Source organism: Triticum urartu, chromosome 7A, assembly GCF_056163025.1.
Source record: "Triticum urartu cultivar PI428250 chromosome 7A, HENAU_Tu73, whole genome shotgun sequence".
NCBI lineage: Eukaryota > Viridiplantae > Streptophyta > Magnoliopsida > Poales > Poaceae > Triticum > Triticum urartu.
In genome coordinates, this window is record NC_141879.1 from 451,456,220 (window position 1) to 451,478,734 (window position 22,515).

Here is a 22,515-nt window from a genome sequence, read left to right on the forward strand (position 1 = left end):
ATTAAAAAAAAAATTCTTATTGTGCACAAGGGTGCATCTTGAAATTCAAACAAAGTTGGCTAAGAAAGTTTTCGTTTTCTTTTGACGAAAAAATCATTTTTCATTTTTCACGTGTCCAAAATGAGTTTTTTTGTGAAGGACCTAACGTATATTTGTTGCAAAATTGTACCGAATCATTTTTCTAAAATACTAGGCCATATTTAATGCAAAATTGATCAAATTATTGGGTGTCACAAGCATTGATCCACCTCTCGTGAAAAAGACAAATTCCCGCCGATTCAGCAGGAAGCGGGTCAAATTTGAACTGCAGCTGCCTCATAGTTTGCTCTTTAATTTTTCCAAAAATCATTTCTAGGTACATAAGTATTTATTTAATCAGAGAAACATCAAAAAAATTCCAAGATTCAACCACTTGCTAGGATCGGTCATGCCCGCCGTTTTGACCGCATTTTGAAACGGGCATAAAAAATTCAAAAAAATTCAAAAAATTGGGAAACCTTCGCATTGTGTCATTATATGTGACCAGGTTTCCAGGAAAAATAATAAACTTGTAATACGACAATTATTTTAAAAAAGTGTTCTCTGAATTGAGCTATCACGCGTGAAGATTCAGGGTTTTCAAGCCAAATGATCAATCTTATGGCCACATTCATGGCATAGTTTGTTAAAATGATCTCATATTGTGCACAAGGGTGCATCTTGGAATTCTGAACAATGTTGCCTAAGGGAGTTTTCATTTTCTTTGCACGGAAAATTCAGTTTCCATTTTCCATGTGCCCGGAATGAGGTTTTTTTGTGAAGGACCTACCAAATAATTGTTGCAAAATTGGACCAAATCATTTTTCTAAAATACTAGGCCATATTTAATGCACAATTGACCAAATGGTTGGGTGTAAAAAGTTTTGATCCACCTCTCATGAAAAAGACAAATTTCTGCCGATTCAGTTGGAAGCAGGTCAAATTTGAACTGTAGCTACCTTGTAGTTTGCTCTTTATTTTTTTCAAAAATCATTTCTAGGTACATAAGTATCTATTTAATCATAGAAACACCAAAAAAACTCCAAGATTCAACCACTAGCTAGGAACGGTCATTCCCGCCGTTTTGACCGCATTTTGAAACAGGCATAAAAAATTCAAAAAAAATCAAAAAATTGGGAAACCTTCGCATTGTGTCATTATATGTGGACAAGTTCCTAGGAAAAATAATAAACTTGTAATACGGCAATTATTTTAAAAAAGTGTTCTCAGAAACGAGCTATCACGTGTGGAGATCAATGGCTTTGAAGCCAAATGATCAATCTTATGGCCACATCCATGGCATAGTTTGTTCAAATGATCTCATATTGTGCACAAGGGTGCATATTGGAATGGCAAACAATGTTGCCTAAGGAAGTTTTCATTTTCGTTGGACGAAAAAACCATTTTCCATTTTTCGAGTGCCCGAAAGGAGGTTTTTTTGTGAAGGAACTACCAAATAATTGTTGCAAAATTGGACCAAATCATTTTTATAAAATACTAGGCCATATTTAATTCACAATTAAAAAAATGGTTGGGTGTAAAAAATTTTGATCCACCTCTCGTGAAAAAGACAAATTTCCGCCGATTTAGATGGAAGCGGGTCAAATTTGAACTGCAGCTGCCTCATAGTTTGCTATTTATTTTTTCCAAAAATCATTTCTAGTTACATAAGGACCTATTTAATCATAAATACATGGTTTGGTGGCGATACGTCGAGGTTTGGGCGGTGGCCGAGGGCCCCAACTCTAGAGCGCGTAAACTCGCATGCCCGTCGCGTGGTCACTGCGTGACCGTAATGTTGCCATGTGTTCTGGGTGGCCTAGGCATGTCTAGTGGGTTGGGCACTCCCCAGGTTGGTGCTAGGAAGAAAATTACAACATAAGATTCTCACGAGGAGACCGATCGATGCTCAAACATGAATTAGCAGCCAAGTGTTTGATTAGCGGTACGGGAGATGCACACGGCCAATGGGCGTGAGTTTTGGCTGAGGATGATCATCTACTAAGGAGAATGTCTTCACAAATTTTTAGCTCAAAAGGAGGATCCTAGGTGGTACTTGCTTTGCAAAGTACCACGCTAGACAAAAATATGAATGTTGAAGCTGGGCTCAAAATACTGAATGGAGTGAGCTGAAATTTTGGGCATAGGAAAGCATTGTAGAAAATTGATACCATTTGGACATGCCAAAGTAGTACTTCCTTCACAATGCTCTTCTATGGACAGAAACTTGGGAAAACTAGTGAGAGAGATTGGATGAATGATATGAGCTCAAAATTGGTGTAGGTAAGTTACTTAGGTATGGTCATGCGCTGGTAAATTTTCAGATCATTTGGGTAAGCCTAGCTAGTACTTACTTCACAAAGCTTCTCTCGAGGTAGAAACTTTGGAAATTTCCCGAGAAAGATTTACTAGGAAAATTGAGCTGAATATTATCATGTGGCAATGATTTGGGTATGTAAGAGTGCCCGAAAAGTTTGAGGGTAATAGGAGGGGTCTATATAACACTTCCTTTGCAACGTGCCAATTTGGCCATAAAATATAAATTGAACCTGGGCTCACATAGATGATTTGACTGAGCTGCAATTTGGAGGAGGTTGATAATTTGGGCATATGAAGGAACTGTATAAATTTCATGTCATCTAGAGATATAAAAAAGGTACTTCCTTCACAATGCTTCTAGGTGGACAAAAACTTTGGAAATTTGCCGAGGAAGATTTGCTAGGCAAATGGAGCTGAATTTTGTCATGCGGTAATAATTTGGATAGGAAAGAGTGCCCAAAAATTCCGAGGGCAATCAAGAATATATAAATAGCACTTCCTTCATAAAGTGTTGTTGTGAACATAATAGGAAATGAATATTGTTGAATTAGTTTTGAAATAGGCAAGGAAGGATTTTTACATATTTGATGAAGATATGCCCCAAAGAATTTATGAGATTTTTTTGGGAATTTTGGGAATGATAGAAATATAGGTTGCTTCACAACCTAGGGCAAAAACTGCCACATGGACATGACACATAGGCAAAACTGATGAGATGGCGCCTAGTCATCACAATCCACCACAATCTACAAGGCTATGACCATCTATATTGGTCATTAAAAACTAGAAATAAGGCAGCGGACTAGCACTGTTTGCTTTGTGACCATTTCGTGTAAGGAAATTACGACCTTTCTGACCAAAATGGTCGCAATGGTTTAGGGTTTGGAGCCCCCTGAACAGCTTTTGACCAATTGGTCTAAAATGGTCATAAATTTATGACCAATTCTTCGAGGGTCACTAACAGAAGGTCATAAGTTGACATATTTGTTGTAGTGATCATACATGGTAAATAGACAGATGAATCTCATGCGGGAAACTGCAGAAGCGGAAGGCAAATATTGAGCCTTCAGTGATGTTGAATATCCTTGCAACTTTAGGCCAGTGGCTATGGATAATTTCCCGCCCAACCTTCGTCCTCTTCAGCAAGACTTCAATTTTGTACCGTGGGTGTTGAATGAATACCTTCCTCGCCTCTTGACCATGCAGGTGGTTTGAGAGGTAATCATCGGTGAACTGCTTTGAAAAGTACTGAAAACAAAGCTATGCATAAATCGCTGTTATAAATTTTGAAATGGCGCTAGGGGTAAACACAAGGTAAAAGAGTTAGTACCATCCTATAGTTGACTGACGTCTTCTTCATTGTGCAAACAAAGATCGTGCTATTATTCGTCGCAATTTTCTTCATCCTAACAATCTTTCTGAGTTTCTTGACTTGACTGATATAAATGGACATCTCAGTTCCCCATATGCAAAATGGGTCGAACAGTGGGTCTAAGCCTCTGACAGCAGGACCTACATGTGCAAGACCAAATGTTAAGAAACCTAAATATTAGAATGATTCATGCAACTGCACAATAATGTGCTATTAGCCAAAGGACCCTGCTTGAACAAACCTCGATGGTAAATCGCAGTGTCTCCCATTGTTTCCCTGCAACACACATAAGGAAGATCTTGATCAGGTTAATTGAGAGTTGGCATACTATCAGTAGAATATGTATTGAGTACAGCCAAATTCGATGGGTGTCACATGCATAACAATACAAAATTGTACCCACAACAAATGAAAATCAAATTGCAGAACTGGACCAAATAGTTAAATGGACAGAAAACCAAATGAACCAAAATAGTTAATTGAGCACTACATTGCAGAATAGAAACATGTACTAGAAGATAAGACAGTTAACAAAACAAAGAATGCTTGAGAACAGTACTACGAAATGTAGCAATTGTTGGACCAAAGTGTTAACTGAACATTACATTTCAGATGACCAAACTGTTAACCGAACATCATATTGCATATTAATATTACAGGGGACAAATCCCTAGAAGGCACTGGCGATGGCCTCGAGAAAACATCACGAACTGTATTTTAAAGTAGACAACCGCGTGGCGGTGTCAACGGTGTCCTCGAAGACGAGGTGCTCCTCCAAGATCTGGCGGTCGACATGCATGGCATCCATAGTGACGTCGTGCACGCGTGTGGCCGCATGCTACTGAGCTCCATGTTATACTGCATGTAAAATGGCTGTGGGCGGCGCTTAATTGGAGGAGGGGGCAGTGATTTCGGTGGAGGGTGTCGCGCTGTCGGTCAGGGCATGTGGGACGGGAAAGGAGGAGATGTTGGGGAACGTAGTAATTTCAAAAAAATTCCTACGCACACGCAAGATCATGGTGATGCATAGCAACGAGAGGGGAGAGTGTGATCTACGTACCCTTGTAGATCGACAACGGAAGCGTTAACTTGGTTGATGTAGTCGTACGTCTCCACGGCCCGACCGATCAAGCACCGAAACTACGGCACCTCCGAGTTCTAGCACACGTTCAGCTCGATGACGATCCCCGGACTCCAATCAAGCAAAGTGTCGGGGAAGAGTTCCGTCAGCACAACGGCGTGGTGAGGATCTTGATGTACTAGTGTCGCAGGGCTTCGCCTAAGCACCGCTACAATATTATCGAGGACTATGGTGGAAGGGGGCACCGCACACGGCTAAGAATATGATCACGTGGATCAACTTGTGTGTCAAGGGGTGCCCCCTGCCCCCGTATATAAAGGATCAAGGGGAGGAGGCCGGCCGGCCCTCTATGGCGCGCCAAGGAGGAGTCCTCCTCCTAGTAGGAGTAGGACTCCTACTAGGAGGGGGAAAGAAGTGGGGAGGGAGAGGGAAAGGGGGGCGCCGCCCCCCCTCTCCTAGTCCAATTCGGACCAGGGGGAGGAGGCGCGCGGCCCACCTTTGGCTGCCCCTCTCTCTCTCCGCTAAGGCCCATATGGCCCATTACTTCTCCCGGGGGGGGGGGGGGGGTTCCGGTAACCCTCCGGCTCTCTGGTATTCTCCGAAATCACCCGGAACACTTCCGGTGTCTGAATATAGCCGTCCAATATATCAATCTTTATGTCTCGACCATTTTGAGACTCCTCGTCATGTCCGTGATCACATCCGGGACTCCGAACTAACTTTGGTACATCAAAACTCATAAACTCATAATATAACTGTCATCGAAACCTTAAGCGTGCGGACCCTACGGGTTCGAGAACAATGTAGACATGACCGAGACACGTCTCCGGTCAATAACCTATAGCGGAACCTGGATGCTCATATTGGCTCCTACATATTCTACGAAGATCTTTATCGGTCAGACCGCATAACAACATACGTTGTTCCCTTTGTCATCGGTATGTTACTTGCCCGAGATTCGATCATCGGTATCTCAATACCTAGTTCAATATCGTTACCGGCAAGTCTCTTTACTCGTTCCGTAATACATGATCTCGCAACTAACTCATTAGTTGCAATGCTTGCAAGGCTTATGTGATGTGCATTACCGAGAGGGCCCAGAGATACCTCTCCGACAATCGGAGTGACAAATCCTAATCTCGAAATACTCCAACCCAACATGTACCTTTGGAGACACCTGTAGAGCACCTTTATAATCACCCATTTACGTTGTGACGTTTGGTAGCACACAAAGTGTTCCTCCGGCAAACGGGAGTTGCATAATCTCATAGTCATAGGAACATGTATAAGTCATGAAGAAAGCAATAGCAACATACTAAACGATCGGGTGCTAAGCTAATGGAATGGGTCATGTCAATCAGATCATTCACCTAATGATGTGATCCCGTTAATCAAATAACAACTCCTTGTTTATGGTTAGGAAACATAACCATCTTTGATTAACGAGCTAGTCAAGTAGAGGCATACTAGTGACACTCTCTTTGTCTATGTATTCACACATGTATTATGTTTCCGGTTAATACAATTCTAGCATGAATAATAAACATTTATCATGATATAAGGAAATAAATAATAACTTTATTATTGCCTCTAGGGCATATTTCCTTCAGTCTCCCACTTGCACTAGAGTCAATAATCTAGATTACACTGTAATGATTCTAACACCCATGGAGCCTTGGTGCTGATCATGTTTTGCTCGTGGAAGAGGCTTAGTCAACGGGTCTGCAACATTCAGATCCGTATGTATCTTGCAAATCTCTATGTCTCCCACCTGGACTAGATCCCGGATGAAGTTGAAGCGTCTCTTGATGTGCTTGGTCCTTTTGTGAAATCTGGATTCCTTTGCCAAGGCAATTGCACCAGTATTGTCACAAAAGATTTTCATTGGACCCGATGCACTAGGTATGACACCTAGATCGGATATGAACTCCTTCATCCAGACTCCTTCGTTCGCTGCTTCCGAAGCAGCTATGTACTCCGCTTCACATGTAGATCCCGCTACGACGCTTTGTTTAGAACTGCACCAACTGACAGCTCCACCGTTTAATGTAAACACGTATCCGGTTTGCGATTTAGAATCGTCCGGATCAGTGTCAAAGCTTGCATCAATGTAACCTTTTACGGTGAGCTCTTTGTCACCTCCATATACGAGAAACATATCCTTAGTCCTTTTCAGGTATTTCAGGATGTTCTTGACCGCTGTCCAGTGATCCACTCCTGGATTACTTTGGTACCTCCCTGCTAAACTTATAGCAAGGCACACATCAGGTCTGGTACACAGCATTGCATACATGATAGAGCCTATGGCTGAAGCATAGGGAACATCTTTCATTTTCTCTCTATCTTCTGCAGTGGTCGGGCATTGAGTCTTACTCAACTTCACACCTTGTAACACAGGCAAGAACCCTTTCTTTGCTTGATCCATTTTGAACTTCTTCAAAACTTTGTCAAGGTATGTGCTTTGTGAAAGTCCAATTAAGCGTCTTGATCTATCTCTATAGATCTTAATGCCTAATATGTAAGCAGCTTCACCAAGGTCTTTCATTGAAAAACTCTTATTCAAGTATCCCTTTATGCTATCCAGAAATTCTATATCATTTCCAATTAGTAATATGTCATCCACATATAATATCAGAAATGCTACAGAGCTCCCACTCACTTTCTTGTAAATACAGGCTTCTCCAAAAGTCTGTATAAAACCAAATGCTTTGATCACACTATCAAAACGTTTATTCCAACTCCGAGAGGCTTGCACCAGTCCATAAATGGATCGCTGGAGCTTGCACACTTTGTTAGCTCCCTTTGGATCGACAAAACCTTCTGGTTGCATCATATACAACTCTTCTTCCAGAAATCCATTCAGGAATGCAGTTTTGACATCCATCTGCCAAATTTCATAATCATAAAATGCGGCAATTGCTAACATGATTCGGACAGACTTAAGCATCGCTACGGGTGAGAAGGTCTCATCGTAGTCAATCCCTTGAACTTGCTGAAAACCTTTTGCGACAAGTCGAGCTTTGTAGACAGTAATATTACCGTCAGCGTCCGTCTTCTTCTTGAAGATCCATTTATTCTCAATTGCTTGCCGATCATCGGGCAAGTCAACCAAAGTCCATACTTTGTTCTCATACATGGATCCCATCTCAGATTTCATGGCTTCAAGCCATTTTGCGGAATCTGGGCTCACCATCGCTTCTTCATAGTTCGTAGGCTCATCATGATCTAGTAGCATGACTTCCAGAACAGGATTTCCGTACCACTCTGGCGCGGATCTCACACTGGTTGATCTATGAGGTTCAGTAGTATCTTGTTCTGAAGTTTCATGATCATTATCATTAGCTTCCTCACTAACTGGTGTAGGTGTCACTGAAACAGTTTTCTATGATGCACTACTTTCCAATAAGGGAGCAGGTACAGTTACCTCGTCAAGTTCTACTTTCCTCCCACTCACTTCTTTCGAGAGAAACTCCTTCTCTAGAAAGTTTCCAAATTTAGCAACAAAAGTATTGCCTTCGGATCTGTGATAGAAGGTGTATCCTATAGTTTCCTTTGGATATCCTATGAAGACACATTTCTCCGATTTGGGTTCGAGCTTATCAGGTTGAAGCTTTTTCACATAAGCATCGCAGCCCCAAACTTTCAGAAATGACAACTTTGGTTTCTTGCCAAACCATAGTTCATAAGGCGTCGTCTCAACGGATTTTGATGGTGCCCTATTTAACGTGAATGCGGCCGTCTCTAGAGCGTATCCCCAAAACGATAGCGGTAAATCAGTAAGAGACATCATAGATCACACCATATCTAGTAAAGTACGATTATGACGTTCGGACACACCATTACGCTGTGGTGTTCCGGGTGGCGTGAGTTGCGAAACTATTCCACAATTTTTCAAATGTACACCAAACTCGTAACTCAAATATTCTCCTCCACGATCAGATCGTAGGAATTTTATTTTCTTGTTACGATGATTTTCTACTTCACTCTGAAATTCTTTGAACTTTTCAAATGTTTCAGACTTGTGTTTCATTAAGTAGATATACCCATATCTGCTTAAGTCATCTGTGAAGGTGAGAAAATAACGATATCCGCCACGAGCCTCAATATTCATCGGACCACATACATCTGTATGTATGATTTCCATCAAATCTGTTACTCTCTCCATAGTATCGGAGAACGGTGTTTTAGTCATCTTGCCCATGAGGCACGGTTCGCAAGTACCAAGTGATTCATAATCAAGTGGTTCCAAAAGTCCATCAGTATGGAGTTTCTTCATGCGCTTTACACCGATATGACCTAAACGGCAGTGCCACAAATAAGTTGCACTATCATTATCAACTCTGCATCTTTTGGTTTCAACACTATGAATATGTGTGTCACTACTATCGAGATTCAACAAAAATAGACCACTCTTTAAGGGTGCATGACCATAAAAGATATTACTCATATAAATAGAACAACCATTATTCTCAGATTTAAATGAATAACCGTCTCGCATCAAACAAGATCCAGATATAATGTTCATGCTTAACGCTGGCACCAAATAACAATTATTTAGGTCTAATATTAATCCCGAAGGTAGATGTAGAGGTAGCGTGCCGACTGCGATCACATCGACTTTGGAACCGTTTCCCACGCGCATCGTCACCTCGTCCTTAGCCAATCTTCGCTTAATCTGTAGTCCCTGTTTCGAGTTGCAAATATTAGCAACAGAACCAGTATCAAATACCCAGGTGCTACTGCGAGCATTAGTAAGGTACACATCAATAACATGTATATCACATATACCTTTGTTCACCTTGCCATCCTTCTTATCCGCCAAATACTTGGCGCAGTTCCGCTTCCAGTGACCAGTTTGCTTGCAGTAGAAGCACTCAGTTTCAGGCTTAGGTCCAGGTTTGGGTTTCTTCTCTTGAGTAGCAACTTGCTTGCCATTCTTTTTGAAGTTCCCCTTCTTCTTACCTTTGCCCTTTTTCTTGAAACTAGTGGTCTTGTTGACCATCTACACTTGATGCTCCTTCTTGATTTCTACCTCCGCAGCTTTCAGCATTGCGAAGAGCTCGGGAATAGTCTTATTCATCCCTTGCATATTATAGTTCATCACGAAGCTCTTGTAGCTTGGTGGCAGTGATTGGAGAATTCTGTCAGTGATGCAATCATCTGGAAGATTAACTCCCAATTGAATCAAGTGATTATTATACCCAGACATTTTGAGTATATGCTCACTGACAGAACTGTTCTCCTCCATCTTGCAGCTATAGAACTTATTGGAGACTTCATATCTCTCAATCCGGGCATTTGCTTGAAATATTAACTTCAACTCTTGGAACATCTCATATGCTCCATGACGTTCAAAACGTTGTTGAAGTCCCGATTCTAAGCCGTAAAGCATGGCACACTGAACTATCGAGTAGTCATCAGCTTTGCTCTGCCAGACGTTCATAACATCTGGTGTTGCTCCAGCAGCAGGCCTGGCACCCAGCGGTGCTTCCAGGATGTAATTCTTCTGTGCAGCAATGAGGATAATCCTCAAGTTACGGACCCAATCCGTGTAATTGCTACCATCATCTTTCAACTTTGCTTTCTCAAGGAACGCATTAAAATTCAACGGAACAACAGCACGAGCCATCTATCTACAATCAAGCATAAACAAGCAAGATACTATCAGGTACTAAGTTTCATGATAAATTTAGGTTCAATTAATTTACTTAAAGAACTCCCACTTAGATAGACATCCCTCTAATCCTCTAAGTGATTATGTGATCCAAATCAACTAAACCATGTCCGATCATCACGTGAGATGGAGTAGTTTCATTGGTGAACATCACTATGTTGATCATATCTACCATATGATTCACGCTCAACCTTTCGGTCTCCGTGTTCCGAGGCCATATCTGTATATGCTTGGCTCGTCAAGTATAACCTGAGTATTCCGCGTGTGCAGCTGTTTTGCACCCGTTGTATTTGAACGTAGATCCTATCACACCCGATCATCACGTGGTGTCTCAGCACGAAGAACTTTCGCAACGGTGCATACTCAGGGAGAACACTTCTTGATAATTAGTGAGAGATCATCTTATAATGCTACCGTCAATCAAAGCAAGATAAGATGCATAAAAGATAAACATCACATGCAATCAATATAAGTGATACGATATGGCCATCATCATCTTGTGCTTGTGATCTCCATCTTCGAAGCACCGTCGTGATCACCATCGTCACTGGCGCGACACCTTGATCTCCATCGAAGCATCATTGTCGTCTCGCCAATCTTATGCTTCCACGACTATCGCTACCGCTTAGTGATAAAGTAAAGCATTACAGCGCGATTGCATTGCATACAATAAAGCGACAATCATATGGCTCCTGCCAGTTGCCGATAACTCGGTTACAAAACATGATCATCTCATACAATAAAATTTAGCATCATGTCTTGACCATATCACATCACAACATGCCCTGCAAAAACAAGTTAGACGTCCTCTACTTTGTTGTTGCAAGTTTTACGTGGCTGCTACGGGCTTAAGCAAGAACCAATCTTACCTACGCATCAAAACCACAACGATAGTTTGTCAAGTTGGTGATGTTTTAACCTTTGCAAGGACCGGGCGTAGCCACACTCGGTTCAACTAAAGTTGGAGAAACTGTCACCCGCAAGCCACCTATGTGCAAAGCACGTCGGGAGAACCGGTCTCGCGTAAGCGTACGCGTAATGTCGGACCGGGCCGCTTCGTCCAACAATACCGCCGAACCAAAGTATGACATGTTGGTAAGCAGTATGACTTATATCGCCCACAACTCACTTGTGTTCTACTCGTGCAAATAACATCAACATATAAAACCTAGGCTCTGATACCACTGTTGGGGAACGTAGTACTTTCAAAAAATTTCCTACGCACACGCAAGATCATGGTGATGCATAGCAACGAGAGGGGAGAGTGTGATCTACGTACCCTTGTAGATCGACAACGGAAGCGTTAACTTGGTTGATGTAGTCGTACGTCTCCACGGCCCGACCGATCAAGCACCGAAACTACGGCACCTCCGAGTTCTAGCACACGTTCAGCTCGATGACGATCCCCGGACTCCGATCCAGCAAAGTGTCGGGGAAGAGTTCCGTCAGCACGATGGCGTGGTGACGATCTTGATGTACTACCGTCGCAGGGCTTCGCCTAAGCACCGCTACAATATTATCGAGGACTATGGTGGAAGGGGGCACCGCACACGGCTAAGAATATGATCACGTGGATCAACTTGTGTGTCAAGGGGTGCCCCCTGCCCCCGTATATAAAGGATCAAGGGGAGGAGGCCGGCCGGCCCTCTATGGCGCGCCAAGGAGGAGTCCTCCTCCTAGTAGGAGTAGGACTCCTACTAGGAGGGGGAAAGAAGTGGGGAGGGAGAGGGAAAGGGGGGCGCCGCCCCCCTCTCCTAGTCCAATTCGGACCAGGGGGGAGGAGGCGTGCGGCCCACCTTTGGCTGCCCCTCTCTCTCTCCGCTAAGGCCCATATGGCCCATTACTTCTCCCGGGGGGGGGGGGGGGGGTTCCGGTAACCCTCCGGCTCTCTGGTATTCTCCGAAATCACCCGGAACACTTCCGGTGTCTGAATATAGCCGTCCAATATATCAATCTTTATGTCTCGACCATTTTGAGACTCCTCGTCATGTCCGTGATCACATCCGGGACTCCGAACTAACTTTGGTACATCAAAACTCATAAACTCATAATATAACTGTCATCGAAACCTTAAGCGTGCGGACCCTACGGGTTCGAGAACAATGTAGACATGACCGAGACACGTCTCCGGTCAATAACCTATAGCGAAACCTGGATGCTCATATTGGCTCCTACATATTCTACGAAGATCTTTATCGGTCAGACCGCATAACAACATACGTTGTTCCCTTTGTCATCGGTATGTTACTTGCCCGAGATTCGATCGTCGGTATCTCAATACCTAGTTCAATCTCGTTACCGGCAAGTCTCTTTACTCGTTCCGTAATACATCATCTCGCAACTAACTCATTAGTTGCAATGCTTGCAAGGCTTATGTGATGTGCATTACCGAGAGGGCCCAGAGATACCTCTCCGACAATCGGAGTGACAAATCCTAATCTCGAAATACTCCAACCCAACATGTACCTTTGGAGACACCTTAGAGCACCTTTATAATCACCCATTTAAGTTGTGACGTTTGGTAGCACACAAAGTGTTCCTCCAGCAAACGGGAGTTGCATAATCTCATAGTCATAGGAACATGTATAAGTCATGAAGAAAGCAATAGCAACAGACTGAACGATCGGGTGCTAAGCTAATGGAATGGGTCATGTCAATCAGATCATTCACCTAATGATGTGATCCCATTAATCAAATAACAACTCCTTGTTTATGGTTAGGAAACATAACCATCTTTGATTAACGAGCTAGTCAAGTAGAGGCATACTACTGACACTCTGTTTGTCTATGTATTCACACATGTATTATGTTTCCGGTTAATACAATTCTAGCATGAATAATAAAGAATTATCATGATATAAGGAAATAAATAATAACTTTATTATTGCCTCTAGGGAATATTTCCTTCAGGAGAATGGTGTGGGTGGATTGTGGATTACCTGACCATATCAATGAGGCTGCGCATCAAGAAGAAGGATCACCGGCGAGGAGGCGGCGCTGCAAGAAGAAGGGTCGCCGGCGAGGAGGCAGCGCTGGAAGAAGAAGGGTAGTTGGCAAGGAGGCGGCAGTGCAAGAAGAAGGGTCGCTAGTGTGGAGGCTGAGCTGCCAGTAAGCAACAGTGAAGTTTGAACTGGGAAAGCAAGGAGGAACAGTGGAAATGTGGCTTTCGGTGGGAGGGAGGGAGGGGGTGGGGAGATAGATATTTTCATGATGGCAAAACAAATTTCGCTTGGTGCCGCGAGAAACTGGCGCGCAAGCGTGGTTCAAGCGGGGGCGGTGGACTGTAGACGATGAAGCTTCTTGCGTAAGCCAGACAAGATGGTGCGCCAAGATATTTTATATCGCATCCCACATAATTCTTTCTAGTGAACTGTTTGTGTTATACCTGATTTTTTTTATTATGTTTTGAAAGACAAAATGGTGTTACGGAGGGAAATGATGGTGTTTGAATTGCTAAAATATTTACGCAAGTGAACATGCAACTAGTACATGAGTGTCGTGTTTAAATTTGGAATTATTCCAGGTTCATTTGGCATTTTTATGCATTAATTGAGTTTCTGGGCATTTAATGTGCGTAATTCAAATTTGAAGTACAAGCACATGCTCCAGTGCACCAAAGTTTGTTGAAAAATCACATCTAGGCATCGTGGCTCGGCCGAAAAGATTGAGAAACTTGGTTTTTTAATTCCTGTAAATCCAAAACACGCCCGAACATCATGAAACTAGGCATGGTGTCATGACATAGCACCAACATGCTGCGATAATTTTTTTGGCCAAATTGGGACAAGCTTTGGTGTAAACTTCTTGCAAACCGGAGCTTCCCTCAAGAAGGCTCATGGTTCTGAGAGGGAACGTGTCACCTCCATGTGCGAAACGACATACATACACTTCCTTATCCCGCCTTAATTTTTTTACACAGGCAGATTAGACCAAATAGAAGTATCATGCTAAATTTTGGAATTATTCCGGCTCCGTTTGGCCTTTTTATGTGCATAATTCAAATTTGAACTACAAGCACATGCTCCAGTGCACCAAAGTTGGTTGAAAAATCACATGTGTGTCCTTGGGTAAATTTCTAGGTCCCATGCAAGAAATGGGAATGAAATTCAAACATTTGGGCATCATGGCTAGGCCAGAAAGATTGAGAAACTTGGTTTTTTAATTCCTGTAAATCCAAAACATGCCTGAAAATCATGAAACTTGGCATGGTTTCATGACATGGACCAACATGGTGCGGTAAATTTTTTGGCTGAATTGGGACAACCTTTGATGTAAGCTTCTTGCAAACCGGAGCTTCCCTCAAGAAGGCTCGTGGTTCCGAGAGGGAGCGTGTCACCTCCGTGTGCGAAACGACAAACGTACACTGCCTTCTCTTGCCTTAAATTTTTACACAGGCAGATCTTACCAAATAAAAGTATCGTTCTAAATTTTGGAATTATTCCGGGTTTGTTTGGCCTTTTTTATACATTAATTGAGTTTCTGCGCATTTAATGTGCATAATTCAAATTTAAACTACAAGCACATGCTCCTGTGCACCAAAGTTGGTTGAAAAATCACATGTGTGTCCTTGAGTGAATTTCTAGGTCCCATGCAAGAAATGGGAATGAAATTCAAACATCTGGGTGTCATGGCTCGGCCGGAAAGATTGAGAAACTTGGATTTTCAACTCCTATAAATCCAGAACACGTCTCCAAATCATGAAACTTGGCATAGTGTCACGACATGGCACTAACATGCTGCGGTAATTTTTTTGGCCAAATTGGGACAAGCTTTGGTGTAAGCTTCTTGCAAACCGGAGCTTCCCTCAAGAAGGCTCGAGGTTCCGAGAGGGAACGTGTCACCTCCGTGTGCGAAACGACATACGTACACTGCCTTGTCCCGCCTTAATTTTTTTGCACAGGAAGATTAGATCAAATAGAAGTATCGTGATAAATTTTGGAATTAGTCCAGGTTCGTTTGGCCTTTTTATGCATTAATTGAGTTTCTGGGCATTTATTGCGCATAATTCAAATTTGAATTACAAGCACATGCTCCAGTGCACCAAAGTTGGTTGAAAAATCACAAGTGTGTCCTTGGGTGAATTTCTAGGTCCCATGCAAGAAATGAGAATGAAATTCGAACATCTGGGCGTCGTGGCTCGGCTTGAAAGATTGAGAAACTTGGTTTTTTAATTCCTGTAAATCCAAAACATGCCTGAAAATCATGAAACTTGGCATGGTTTCATGACATGGACCAACATGGTGCGGTAATTTTTTTGGCTGAATTGGGACAATATTTGGTGTAAGCTTCTTGCAAACCGGAGCTTCCCTCAAGAAGGCTCGTGGTTCCGAGAGGGAGCGTGTCACCTCCGTGTGCGAAACGACAAACTTACACTGCCTTCTCTTGCCTTAAATTTTTACACAGGCAGATTTGACCAAATAAAAGTATCGTGCTAAATTTTGGAATTATTCCGAGTTCGTTTGGCCTTTTTTATACATTAATTGAGTTTCTGCGCATTTAATATGCATAATTCAAATTTAAACTACAAGCACATGCTGCTGTGCACCAAAGTTGGTTGAAAAATCACATGTGTGTCCTTGAGTGAATTTCTAGGTCCCATGCAAGAAATGGGAATGAAATTCAAACATCTGGGCGTCGTGGCTCGACCGGAAAGATTGAAAAACTTGGTTTTTTAATTCCTGTAAATCCAAAACACGTCTGAAAATCATGAAACTTGGCATGGTGTCATGACATGGCACCAACATGCTTCGGTAATTTTTTGGCCGAATTGGGACAAGCTTAAGTCTCTTGCAAACCAGAGCTTCCCTCAAGAAGGCTTGTGGTTCCGAGGGGGAACGTGTCACCTCCGTGTGCAAAACGACATACGTACACTGCCTTCTCCCGCCTTAATTTTTTTACACTGGCAGATTAGACCAAATAGAAGTATCGTGCTAAGTTTTGGAATTATTCCCGGTTTGTTTGGCCTTTTTATGCATTAATTCAGTTTCTAGGCATTTAATGTGCATATTTCAAATTTGAACTACAAGCACATGCTCCGGTGCACCAAAGTTGGTTAAAGAATCACATGTGTATCCTTGGGTGAATTTCTAGGTCCCATGCAAGAAATGGAAATGAAATTGAAACATCTAGGCATCGTGGCTCGGCCAGAAAGATTGAGAAACTTGGTTTTTAATTCCTGTAAATCCAAAACACGCCTGAAAATCATGAAACTTGGCATGGTGTCATGACATGGACCAACATGGTGCGGTAAATTTTTTGGCCGAATTGGGACAAGCTTTGGTGTAAGCTTCTTGCAAACCGGGGCTTCCCTTAAGAAGGCTCGTGGTTCCGAGAGGGAACGTGTCACCTCCGTCTGCGAAACGACAAACGTACACTGCCTTCTCCCACCTTAACTTTTTACACAGGCAGATTAAACCAAATAAAAGTATCGTGCTAAACTTTGGAATTATTCCTGGTTCGTTTGGCCTTTTTATACATTAATTGATTTTCCGCGCATTTAATGTGCATAATTCAAATTTGAACTACAAGCAGATGCTCAAGTGCACCAAAGTTGGTTGAAAAATCACGTGTGTCCTTAAGTGAATTTCTAGGTCCGATGCAAGAAATGGGAATGAAATTCAAACATCTGGGCGAAATGGCTCGGCCGAAAAGATTGAGAAACTTGGATTTTCAACTCCTATAAATCCAGAACACGTCTCCAAATCACGAAACTTGGCATAGTGTCAAGACATGGCACTAACATGCTGTGGTAATTTTTTTGGCCAAATTGGGACAAGCTTTGGTGTAAGCTTCTTACAAACCGGAGCTTCCCTCAAGAAGGCTCGAGGTTCCGAGAGGGAACGTGTCACCTGCGTGTGCGAAACGACATACGTACACTGCCTTGTCCCGCCTTAATTTTTTTACACAGGAAGATTAGATCAAATAGAAGTATCGTGATAAATTTTGGAATTAGTCCAGGTTTGTTTGGCCTTTTTTATGCATTAATTGAGTTTCTGGGCATTTATTGCACATAATTCAAATTTGAATTACAAGCACATGCTCCAGTGCACCAAAGTTGGTTGAAAAATCACATGTGTGTCCTTGGGTGAATTTCTAGGTCCCATGCAAGAAATGAGAATGAAATTCAAACATCTGGGCGTCGTGGCTCGGCCAGAAAGATTGAGAAACTTGGTTTTTTAATTCCTGTAAATCGAAAACATGCCTGAAAATAATGAAACTTGGCATGGTTTCATGACATGGACCAACATGGTGCCGTAAATTTTTTGGCTGAATTGGGACAATCTTTGGTGTAAGCTTCTTGCAAACCGGAGCTTCCCTCAAGAAGGCTCGTGGTTCCGAGAGGGAGCGTGTCACCTCCGTGTGCAAAATGACAAACGTACACTGCCTTCTCTTGCCTTAAATTTTTACACAGGCAGATTTGACCAAATAAAAGTATCGTGCTAAATTTTGGAATTATTTCGGGTTCGTTTGGCCTTTTTTATACATTAATTGAGTTTCTACGCATTTAAAGTGCATAATTCAAATTTAAACTACAAGCACATGCTCCTGTGCACCAAAGTTGGTTGAAAAATCACATGTGTGTCCTTGAGTGAATTTCTAGGTCCCATGCAAGAAATGGGAATGAAATTCAAACATCTGGGCGTCGTGGCTCGACCGGAAAGATTGAAAAACTTGGTTTTTTAATTCCTGTAAATCCAAAACACGTCTGAAAATCATGAAACTTGGCATGGTGTCATGACATGGCACCAACATGCTGCGGTAATTTTTTGGCCGAATTGGGACAAGCTTTGGTGTAAGCCTCTTGCAAACTTGAGCTTCCCTCAAGAAGGCTTGTGGTTCCGAGGGGGAACGTGTCACCTCCGTGTGCAAAAGGACATACGTACATTGCCTTCTCCCGCCTTAATTTTTTTACACTGGCAGATTAGACCAAACAGAAGTATCGTGCTAAGTTTTGGAATTATTCCGGGTTTGTTTGGCCTTTTTATGCATTAATTCAGTTTCTAGGCATTTAATGTGCATATTTCAAATTTGAACTACAAGCACATGCTCTAGTGCACCAAAGTTGGTTGAAGAATCACATGTGTATCCTTGGGTGAATTTCTAGGTCCCATGCAAGAAATGCAAATGAAATTCAAACATCTAGGCATCGTGGCTCGGCCAGAAAGATTGAGAAACTTGGGTTTTAATTCCTGTAAATCCAAAACACGCCTGAAAATCATGAAACTTGGCATGGTTTCATGACATGGACCAACATGGTGCGGTAATTTTTTTGTCCAAATTGGGACAAGCTTTGGTGTAAGCTTCTTGCAAACCGGGGCTTCCCTCAAGAAGGCTCGTGGTTCCGAGAGGGAACGTGTCACCTCCGTGTGCGAAACGACAAACGTACACTGCCTTCTCCCACCTTAATTTTTTACATAGGCAGATTAAAACCAAATAAAAGTATCGTGCTAAACTTTGGAATTATTCCGGGTTCGTTTGGCCTTTTTATACATTAATTGAGTTTCCGCGCATTTAATGTGCATAATTCAAATTTGAACTACAAGCAGATGCTCCAGTGCACCAAAGTTGGTTGAAAAATCACATGTGTGTCCTTGAGTGAATTTCTAGGTCCGATGCAACAAATGGGAATGAAATTCAAACATTTGGGCGTCATGGCTCGGCCGGAAAGATTGAGAAACTTGGATTTTCAACTCCTATAAATCCAGAACCCGTCTCCAAATCATGAAACTTGGCATAGTGTCACGACATGGCACTAACATGCTGCGGTAATTTTTTTGGCCAAATTGGGACAAGCTTTGGTGTAAGCTTCTTGCAAACCGGAGCTTCCCTCAAGAAGGCTCGAGGTTCCGAGAGGGAACGTGTCACCTCCGTGTGCGAAACGACATACGTACACTGCCTTGTCCCGCCTTAATTTTTTTACACAGGAAGATTAGATCAAATAGAAGTATCGAGATAAATTTTGGAATTAGTCCAGGTTCGTTTGGCCTTTTTTACGCATTAATTGAGTTTCTGGGCATTTATTGTGCATAATTCAAATTTGAATTACAAGCACATGCTCCAGTGCACCAAAGTTGGTTGAAAAATCAAATGTGTGTCCTTGGGTGAATTTCTAGGTCCCATGCAAGAAATGAGAATGAAATTCAAACATCTGGGCGTCGTGGCTCAGCTACAAAGATTGAGAAACTTGGTTTTTTAATTCCTGTAAATCCAAAACACGCCTGAAAATCATGAAACTTGGCATGGTGTCAGGACATGGCACCAACATGGTGCGATAATTTTTTTGGCCGAATTGGGACAAGCTTTGGTGTAAGCTTCTTGCAAACCGGAGCTTCCCTCAAGAAGGCTCGTGGTTCCGAGAGGGAACGTGTCACCTCCGGGTGCGAAACGACAAACGTACACTGCCTTCTCCCTCCTTAATTTTTTTAACACACGTAGAGTAGACCAAATAAAAGTATCGTGCTAAATTCGGAATTATTCTGGGTTCGTTTGGCCTTTTTTATACATTAATTGAGTTTCTACGCATTTAATGTGCATAATTCAAATTTGAACTACAAGCACATGCTCCAGTGCACCAAATTTGGTTGAAAAATCACATGTGTGTCCTTGAGTGAATTTCTAGGTCCCATGCAAGAAATGAGAATGAAATTCAAACATCTTGGCGTTGTGGCTCGGCTGGAAAGGTTGAAAAACTTGGTTTTTTAATTCCTGTAAATCCAAAACACGTCTGAAAATCATGAAACTTGGCATGGTGTCATGACATGGCACCAACATGCTGCGATGATTTTTTTGGCCGAATTGGGACAAGCTTTGGTGTAAGCTTATTGCAAACCGGAGCTTCCCTCAAGAAGGCTCGTGGTTCCGAGAGGGAACGTGTCACCTCCGTGTGCGAAACGACATACATACACTGCCTTCTACCGCCTTAATTTTCTTACACGGACAGATTAGACCAAATATAAGTATCGTGCTAAATCTTGGAATAATTCCGGGTTCGTTTGGCCTTTTTTATGCATTGATTGAGTTTCTGGGCATTTAATATGCATAATTCAAATTTGAACTACAAGCACATTCTCTAGTGCACCAAAGTTGGTTGAAAAATCACATGTGTGTCCTTGGGTGAATTTCTAGGTCCCATGCAAGAAATGGGAATGAAATTCAAACCTCTAGGCGTCGTGGCTCGGCCAGAAAGATTGAGAAACTTGGTTTTTTAATTCCTGTAAATCCAAAACACGCCTAAAAATCATGAAACTTGGCATGGTGTCATGACATGGCACCAACATGGCGCGGTAATTTTTTTTGCAGAATTGGGACAAGCTTTGGTGTAAGCTTCTTGCAAACCGGAGCTTCCCTCAAGAAGGCTCGTGGTTCCAAGAGAGAACGTGTCACCTCCGTGTGTGTAAATTGGCATGGTGTCATTCCCTATGCCTCAGCCATAGGTTCTATAAAGTATGTCAAGTTGTGCACCAGACCTGTTGTGTACCTAGCCATGAGTTTGACAAGTGGGTATGTCGGTGTCAAAACCGGCCGATCTCGGGTAGGGCATCCCGAACTGTGCGTCTGAGGATCGAAGGTAATAGGAGACAAAGGGGACATGATGTTTACCCAGGTTCGGGCCCTCTTCATGGAGGTAAAACCCTACTTTGATGAGTATAGGGGTTACAAGAGTTGATCTACCTTGAGACCGTAATGGCTAAACCCTAGTTGTCTAGCCTATATAAATTCTGATGGCCTCTGACTAAACCGTCCAGTTTATATAGACATCGAAGGGGCCTAGGGTTGTACAGAGTCGGTTTACAGAGAAAGGAAACTACACATCCGGATGCCAAACTTGCCATCCACGCAAAGGAGAGTCCCGTCCGGACACGGGGAAGGCCTTCTACCTGGTATCTTCACGGCCCATCAGTCCGGCCCATGTCACATAGCCCGGACATCCGAGGACCCCATAATCTAGGACTCCCTCATGGTACAATAGTGATCCAGGAGTAGATCACTGGACAACGGTCAAAATTATCCTTAGGTACCTAAAGAGGACTAAAGAAATGTTTCTCGGTTATGGAGGTGACAAAGAGTTTGTCGTAAAGGGTTATGTCGATGCAAGCTTTGACACTGATCCGTATGACTCAGTGTCTCAATCTGGATACATATTGAAAGTGGGAGCAATTAGCTAGAGTAGGTCCATGCAGAGCATTGTAGAGATAGAAATTTGCAAAATACACACGGATCTGAATGTGGCAGACTCATTGACTAAGCTTCTCCCACAAGCAAAACATGATCACACCATAGTACTCTTTGGGTGTTAGTCACATGGGGATGTGAACTAGATTATTGACTCTAGTAAACCCATTGGGTGTTGGTCACGTGCCGATGTGAACTATGGGTGTTAATCACATGACGATGTGAACTATTGGTGTTAATCACATGGCATGTGAACTAGATTATGGACTCTAGTGCAAGTGGGAGACTGAAGGAAATATGCCCTAGAGGCAATAATAAAGTTGCTATTTTATATTTCCTTATTCATGATAAAGGTTTATTATTCATACTAGAATTGTATTTATCGGAAACCTTAATACATGTGTGAATACATAAACAAATACCATGTCCCTAGTAAGCCTCTACTAGACTAGCTCGTCGATCAAAGATGGTTAAGGTTTCCTAACCATAGACATGTGTTGTCATTTGATAATGAGATCACATCATTAGGAGAATGATGTGATGAACAAGACCCATCCGTTAGCTTACATAATGATCGTTTAGTTTATTGCTATTGCTTTCTTCATGTCAAATACATATTCCTTCGACTATGAGATTATGCAACTCCCGGATACCATAGGAATGCCTTGTGTGCTATCAAACGTCACAACATAACTGGGTAATTATAAAGATGCTCTATAGGTATCTCCGAAGGTGTTTGTTGAGTTGGCATATATCGAGATTAGGATTTGTCACTCGGAGTATCGGAGAAGTATCTCTGGGCCCTCTCGGTAATACACATCATAAGCTTGCAAGAAAACAACTAATGAGTTAGTCACGAGGTGATGTATTACATAACGA